Genomic DNA, 8,820 nt, shown 5'->3' on the forward strand with positions numbered 1-8,820 from the left:
TTTTATTTTTATTTTTTTCACATTGCACATGGCAAATTTTCTTTTCCTAAACCTTTCATAAAATCCACACTTTGAACACTTCAATAGCACTATATACAATTTTAATTTATGAAACCTTCCGTGTTTTTTAGTTTAGTTTGTGTTTTAACATTGAAAAAACGTTGTTGATGAAACAGGCATTCTCTCCCTTTGTCTCTTGTGCATACCATCATCGCTGTTAAAACTGATTTTGTCATTCTCAGAAATGCATGTTCTAATCTTGCGATGTTTTCGTAGTATTTACAAAATGGTTTCACAAAAAATGCTCCAAGGAAAAATTTCATGTGATTTGAGAATGCGTTTCTAACCTAGCAAACTGAAGAAATCTAGAAAGTAAGCGGTTCGTTTCGAGGAGTGCACGTGCACAAGTAGTGTATCTTTTAAAAATATTCAAGAAAAAATAGCATTAAAAAGGCATTGAGACATATGTTTTACCCCTTATGAATTTCACTTTAAATGTGGTGAAGTCCACAATTTGTAATATAGTGAAAACTTTGGTAAGTTAGATGAGCCAAGAACGCAACAAGCCAAAGTAAATATTTATTCCCATCTAACTGAATGACGAGTTTGCTTTAGTTAATTTCGACAAGTCTAATTTGGTTGAGTCGACGAAATATTCGATATGCCAAATTTTACTTCATGACTCAATTTGAGGTATTATCAACAACACACAATGCATACGAAAAGGAGGGAAAATTAACCCAGAAAAACGACAAATACCCAGAAAAAACGAAGCTGGATTAGTTTCTGCCAATTCCAACTAGTGTTGCTTCGATTCATTTTTACTGACTACTTTCCTAACTAGTATGTTGTGGCCATCTCACGAACCTTTCTTCTATGTATTTCTTATAATTCTGATCCCTCCCCATGCTTAACGAGGAAGCAATATTCCCAACAAAAACAAAATTACACATGCCAAAACTTGATGACCATCCCAATTCCTGATTTATCTCAAAAGCAAAGAAAAGAATGAAAAATTGAAAATTATTTTAAAAACCTTGCTTAAAATATTTACAAACATTTATTTGTTAACAAACACGAGATGGCAAAAGTTAAAAATTTTAAATCATTGAGATATATTTCCGATCATTTCCATGCAATTAAAATCACGAGATAAACGCAGACGACAGTCTATTACGATTTATCTTTCTTATTGTTGCAATTATAAAGCTATTTTTATTCACACAAATGAAAAAAAAAAAAAAAAAAAAATCAGCCCCCCATGGTGCGATTGGCGCAAAAATTGAACCAACGCCTGTTTAAATATGGATTTATATTTATTCCAAGCTAGAGTTAATAGTTAAGTTCTAGATCCATTTGGGGCGGTGACTTTGATTATTTCTGCATTTTAATCTCCCTTTCATTCAGTATACAGGTAAAATACTAACAAAAGGTTTTAAAACATGAAAAACAAATTTAAATTTAATGAAACTGGAAAGGTATTTTTATAATGCAGGTATTACAGTAAAACTTTTACTCCTGTATAGGCTAATACAAGAAAGTCATTGCTTTCCTGTCAATTTTCACGTTGATATTGTAATAATTATTAAACTATTTGCTTTCTTTACTAATGATAAAGCTCAAAGTTTGTCTGGATATCTGTCGGGATGTCTGTCCGGATGTCTCTCTGTGACGCGCATAGCCCCTAAATTGTTAGGCCTATTTTCACGAAGTTAGGCACAGAATTAGTTTGTAGCATGGGGGTGTGCACCTCGAAGCGATTTTTCGAAAATTCGATTTTATTCTTTTTCTATTTCAACTAGCTGTGTTGCCCGGCTTTGCCCGGTCTACCTTGAAAAAAGCCATTGCGTCAAGTGAAGTATCTTCAATAACCAGGATTAAATGAAAGAAAAAAAAAACCATCATGCAAAATTTTCACGTCAAACAATGACTGAAAATATCAGATACTGAAATACATTTAAGAAATTAAAATAAAATGAGAAAGATGGATTTAAAAGGCGTAACCATGGAAACACAAAATAAAATAAGTTTAAGAATTGAAAATGAGAAAGATGGAAATAAACAATGGATTCAAAAATCGTTACCGTCGAAACACAAAATAAAATGGTTAAAAACTTGAATAGAGAACAGATTTTTGAACTTCATTAAATTTGCTGTGTAACTTTTTTTCTAATAGAGATAGAGGGTCAAACTTTCGACCTAAGGTCGAGTTAGATCTGGAGTAAAAAAAGCAGCTTTTTCCAATGCTGTCAAAAAGAAAACTGTGGGACAATTCCTCCACTTTTTATTGATGGATTTAATGAAGAAAGTAGTGCCTAAATTTCAGCTAAGCCTAAAAAAATTCGAGCTAAAAACGTAAAAAACTCCTGCCGCAATTAAGTTGGAGCATTGGAACAAATTGCGTAGAACGCGGAAAATTCTTTCCTTTCCAACGATATATACAGTGGCTCCCAAAAGTGTTCGTACACCTACGACTTTCAATGAAATAGGCTCGTATGCATTGGTTAGAATTAATATCTCGGAATAGGTATTTTATTATAAGATCTATGATCTATTTTTAACAAAACTACACGAAAGTTTTTAATGAAACATTAAAACTTATTAGCATAGGAACTAATTGCGTAGAACGCGGAAAATTCTTCCCTTTCCAACGATATATAATATTGCTATTTGCGAGTAATTTTTCACGCCCATATTCGGGAATTTATGTGAAAATTGGGCCTAAATTGGAATAAAAAAAGAACTATTCATCGAATTGTTTTCGAACTGATCTGCAAACCTTCTCAGGACTTAATGGAACAAACTGAAAATTTCACCGAAATTGGTCGGGTAGTTCTCGAGTTTTGCGAGTTCAAACACACAGACGCTTTTTGGAGACTTCATTTTATACTACGTAGAGACTTTAAGAACATTTTACAGAGAAAATTATCATAACGTGGATGAGTAAATAACCAAATTATCATAATGTGAAACCGTAGCACAAAAAAAAAAAAAAATGTTGAGAAGGCCAGGGCCCACCCATGGCTGTCTTGCAACTGAGGAAGGAAGGAAGGAACTATAAAATGGCCGAGCAAATTAGCATAGCAAATTGGCGAAAAATTCATCATCCATTGTGTGTAAATATACAGACGAATCAAATGATCTTTTAATTGTTTTTCTGCGAGCAAAGCCGTACGGGTACCGCTAGTAGAAAATAAAACTGATCACTGTTGAAGAGCTTTTTTAAACGGTTTTCGGATAATGTATTTGGATTTTACAAAATTATGACCTATTATGTAGTTCTAATTAGTTAAACCAACGTAGTAACCGATACATGGCGGTCATTTTGATGACGTCACCACAGGGGGGGGGGGGGGGGTTGACCTCTAATCAATTGCCTCCTGGCGTTTTTTTTGCTCTCTTATATGAACGTAAGTGCTGTACAAAATTTTATACTGGTATCCGGAAGTGAAATGTTTTTGCACAAACTCCACCGACTATAAAGGTTTTCAGCAATAGGCGAAATAACTTTCGTAACCCAAAACACGCAATGATCTTCAGAATCTTAGGTTGCTAGACCCCGAGAATAACAAAGTGTAAGAGAGGTACTGATTAGCTTGAGATTTATATTCGAGTAGGCATTCTATCCGAGTTAAAAGCAAATCTTTTTTTTTTTTAAGTGGACGTTGGTAAATTTGTACGTTTGTTTGTTTCCTAAGATCTCAGAAACTACCTGGCAGATTTGGCTGAAACTTTCACCCTTTATTCTTTTTGATACTGGGAAGGTTTATAGACCAGTTCGAAAAAAAAATCCGAGTGACAGTTATTTTTTTAATTCCAATTTAAGTCCCAATTTTCACATAATTGCCCCAATGTGTGGCGAATAAATACGTGCACATATTAAAATTATGTAACCATCGAAAGCGCTAATTTTTCTGCTGAAGATGGCATCTGTTAGAAAGTTCTAAGTTGTACAAAAAACGAGTTATGAGCATTTTTGTTCCATGTTCGAAGGCTTTCATCAACCCGATTCATTATTAAGTGTATCATATCCGCTCCCAGTTGATAGCTAAAACTGCTGTATTGTTGAATATTTTGCGTTTCGTCTGACTGTTTGAGGCTTTTTTCTAGTTAAATCTTAAATAACGTTTTTCCATAAGATTGGCTAATAATAAATGGATTTGGAAGATTATTTTCCATTTAAATGGAACTTTAATGTAATTAATGTTTTTTTTAATTAATATGTATGCTGAATAAACACTTACTCAATATCCAATCAACCAGCAGAAATATCGCTAAAACTTTTGCAGAAAGATTTCAGTAGCTAATGCATTTGGCAGTTTTTTCAACTGTCACTGTTTTTGAGCCCAAAGACTACGCAGTAATGTTTCTCAGCTTTCATCATGTAAACAAGATATCGCCAATCAAAGAATCTTTAAAAAACTTTTTTTACTGTGTAAAATAATCCAGCAACAATATTAGGCAAATCCATAAACAGCACAAACATTTCCATTAATTTTTCTTTCCGCACAATTTCAAACAATCGCCAAATGTTACTACTTATTTTGGAAGCATTTCGGGGGAAACTGTTTAGCGCCATTTTATGGTGACCAAAAGTATCTCAGCATCTGGCGACAATATCTCTGTAACGAAAATTAGTAACATATCGTTCTACTAAGTAAGGAAAGGAGGGGAAGCATTATCGAAATTATCCCTAAACGATTCCCGCGAAATTGGTAAAATCGCACCAAGAGCCCACAATGAATGAAATTTCCCAAAATAACTAAAGGAAGTATAAGGGGTAACGGACGCGGTTACATTTTTTTAAACACTTCGTACTTCAATAGCCCTGCAATAAGGATTTTAGACTTTATGTTAAAAAAAAAGTATTAACAGATAAATCTTTTTGAACGTGTGAAGATTAATTTCATATTTTGAAAATTCTTCAAATTTGAAAATGCCTAAACGCTGTGCTTTCTTTTTTTAATCAATACTATTTAGTTCTTTATACTTATTGCTATTTTAGTTTTATGAGTAAGGAAGAAGCTCGATTTTTAATCACGTCAAAAAGGTGTGTTTTAAACTCTTTCACTTAAAACAGAAAACAAATGCAAGTAACGATTGTTTCTCATAATTATTACTGGTCCAGGCAACGACGGGTATATTCGCTAGTGAATAATAAAAATAAATAAATAAATTAGATTGAATTTTGAGATCATGAATTTAAAATATGTTTTTCGCATTCACGAATTGGGATAGGACCCTATTCGTTGGGTTTCTTGCTTCTGCTAATGACTTTTATCGCAGTTATTATTTTAATTCAAAACGTCGAAATTCAAATGAATGTCGGGCTGGATGCAGGATGTAATGTGCTGGATATTGTTTTCACGTAAAAATGATTCTTTAAAGTCGATAAGGTCGTTTATAAATAAACCGATTTCAACGCACATGGACGCCTGATTACGAGCATAGAAAAATAAATAAACAATAGACGCGGACGACAACGACATTCAAGAGTCAAGAGAAAACAATAAGTAATTCGTGATTTATCAATAAACCCAACAATAGAGGGCAGTTTTCAACTTAGTTGTCCGACTTCAAGCGATAACATGCACCTCCGTATTGACACTGAAGCGGCGGAAAAACAACATTTACAGAATTCGTTTTTCGGCTTAGACTTATTCGTAAGTGGTTTGGAAATAGGCTCTATTTTTTTCTAACATGTGACACGCAGTGATCTTTGGAATTTTAGGTTGCTAGGCTTCAGGAATAATAGTGAAGTGCAAGAAGAAGTCAGATCAGCTTTTTGCAATCAGCTTGAAATTTACATCCGAGTAGACATTTCATCAGAGCTAAAAGCAAATGAATTTTAACTCCAAGAATATCCGGCATTTTACAATTCAGTTGTTAGGCTTAGAGCGAGGATATGCTTCTCCGAGTTGACACTGAAGAGGCGGGAAAACAACTTTTACAGAATTCGCTTTTGGAATGAGACGAATATCTATGAACGTTCCTGGGGAGTACCTGAGGCGTGGCCTCGCACCTCCCAAGTCTTGCCATTGGTGGGATGGATCCTCCGGAGAGGAGTTAGCTTATTGGTCGGCAAGTTAAGCCGATGACGTAGGGGCTTTCCCTGGCGGTCAAAAAACTGACTTAAGAAATTTGGAGTCCAGAACTGAATTAAAATGAAATAAGGGGGTAAAAATGAATGAAAAAACTTAGTCCTCATCAATAAAGATTTGGACTAAAGTTGTAATTTTGCCTATAAGGTTTTCCTGACTTTTTAGAATAGGGAGGGCCGTCCTGAGTTTGGAAAAGACTTTAGAGATGTTGAATATTTTATTGATTTCAGCAAAAAGTTGCATGAAATCAGTAATTTCGTTGCTGGAGTTAGGCTCCTTAATACTAGGGGTGGAATGCTCAGGAAGATTACTGGAAGTGGCCACAGCGTAGGAAGTTCCTACTCTGCGGCTAGCACCGCTTCCGCGGTTAACGGCTCGTTTACCTTCCAGGTTAATTTTGGGTTTGGGGAAGGCCACGCAACCCCTATAAGAGGCTACGTGATCACCCCCACAATTAACACATTTGGGCTTTTCCTTGTTAATTTTGGCCGGGCACTTGTCACGAGAGTGTTCCCCCCCGCAGACGACACAGCGGACTTTTCGAAAGCAGTTAACTGCCAGGTGGTTGAACCCCTGGCAGGTATAACACTGTATAACACGTCGATTTGTCCGGTACCGCTCGACGGTTATGGCAGTGTGGAATAGTGTCTTTAAATCATTAATTTTAGTATGTTGCTCACCGGACGAGAGCTGGAGTTGGAATAGAGGGAGCTTAGTACCGTCCCTTTTGGTCAGTTGAGCGACCTTTACAATAGGAAAATTTAATTCGGAAAGTGCTTTCGAAATTTCCTCAGTGTCGGTGCAAGTGGGTAGTCCTCTAATGACATATTTGAATAGTCTGGGTCCCTTTGCCCTTTGGATGTAAAAGTCTATGTTACTAGACTTGAGTAAATTAATAACTTTATTGCGATCAGTGGGGTCATCCACAAAGATCGCTGTTTCATCCTTCCTATTTCTGAGTTTAAAGTTCTGACAGTTATCATTGAGCTTGCGGATGAAATCAAGGTAGTTGGGGGGGGTCTCCACCACGAGGGGGGCAAGCTGATTAACTCCTCTAGCCGGAGAGGTAGAGGTAGTTTCCTGGGAATTTAAATTTGGATTCGAAACTTGGGGGAGGGTGGAGAACTTATTTTCCAGGGCCACAGGCGCAGCCTTTACGGGCGAAGGCGCTTTACATGTTCTACGTGGCAGCTGGAATCCCTGAGCATTAAGGTATTCAGAAATGTGGAAGAATTTCTGAAAGGATAGGAATTTAATCTTGTCAGTCAAAGCATGACTCACCAGGGCCTCCGCCACTTGAGCGTCCGGGATCCCGTCCTGGCCCAAGAGTTGGAGAATCTCCCGGAGAGTCTCATCCTCACCATCAGGGAAGAAGATGTCTGTATAACGGAACATATCCTTGGCTGTTTTAATGATGTCAGTCACCTCGCTGTAAGACAGGGGTGAGTCATACTTTTCTGGAGGGTTAGTGGAGTTGACTTCCATCTCATCATCAGATGGGGTCATGTCTGCCCATGAAGTGGACTGTATTGGGGAGTTTGTGCGGTGGGTGAAGGGGGTGGCCGCCTTGGCCGGAGTCCGCGAACCGGGAATACTCCCGGGAAGCTTCTTCCTAGCGCTCGGCGCCGCATTCCTCTTCGCCGCTACTCCTATAGCGGCGGGTTTTCCTTTTAGCCTCATTTTCCCACGTCCGTTCTTAACGGGATCCAAAGTGGGAATGATTTTGGAATGAGATTTATTCTTTAGTGGTTTGGCAATGAACTCAGGGGCGTAGCTAAGGGGGGGGGTTTTGGGGACAAACCCCCCCCCCCCCCCCGAAAAGTTAGTCCCAAAAAAAAAAAAAAAAAAAAGAGAAAAAGAAGAGAGAAGAGAAAGAAAAAAAAAGAAGAAAAGGAAAAAATTCCAAGCGATATATATATATATATATATATATATATATATATATATATATATATATATATATATATATATATATATATATATATATATATACATATATATATATATATATATATATAAATATATATATATACATATATATATATACATATATATATAAAATATATATATATATATATATATATATATATATATATATATATATATATATATATAAAAGAAGTAACCCCCCCCCGAAAGTCGGGTCTAGCTACGCCACTGAATGAACTCTACAGCTTTTCTAACCCGAGAGACGCAATGATCTTTAGAATTTTAGGTTGCTCGACCTCGGGAATAATAGCGAAGCGTAAAAGGGAGACAGATAAACTGTGAGATGAGTTTGAGATTTATATTCGAGTAGACATTCGAGTATTTCATCTGAGTTAAAAGCGAATGAGAGATGGTAGTTCCAAGAATATCCGGCAGTGTTCAATTCAGCTGTTAAGACTTCAAACGAGGATATGTTTCCCCGCTTGACACTGAAGTGGCTGAAAAGCAACTTTTAAAGTTTCTTTTTTTTTTCTTTATTGTGGATTACTTACAAGGAAAACCTCTACAACTGTTGACTCTCTACAACTTTTTAAACCCAACTATGCAATAAACAGCATAGTCTTCCAGGTGATTTGACCTCGAAAATAACAGCAGGGCGCAAGAGACAGTCGGATAGACTTAGCGAGGAGATTGAATTTGACTTAGCAAGTCTTTGATGTTCAGCGTACTTTTACTTTTAGTCGCATTCTTGTGACACGGTCATATAAAATACAGTATCCTTTGTTCTACA

This window comes from Uloborus diversus, chromosome 9 (assembly GCF_026930045.1).
Source record: "Uloborus diversus isolate 005 chromosome 9, Udiv.v.3.1, whole genome shotgun sequence".
Classification (NCBI taxonomy): domain Eukaryota; kingdom Metazoa; phylum Arthropoda; class Arachnida; order Araneae; family Uloboridae; genus Uloborus; species Uloborus diversus.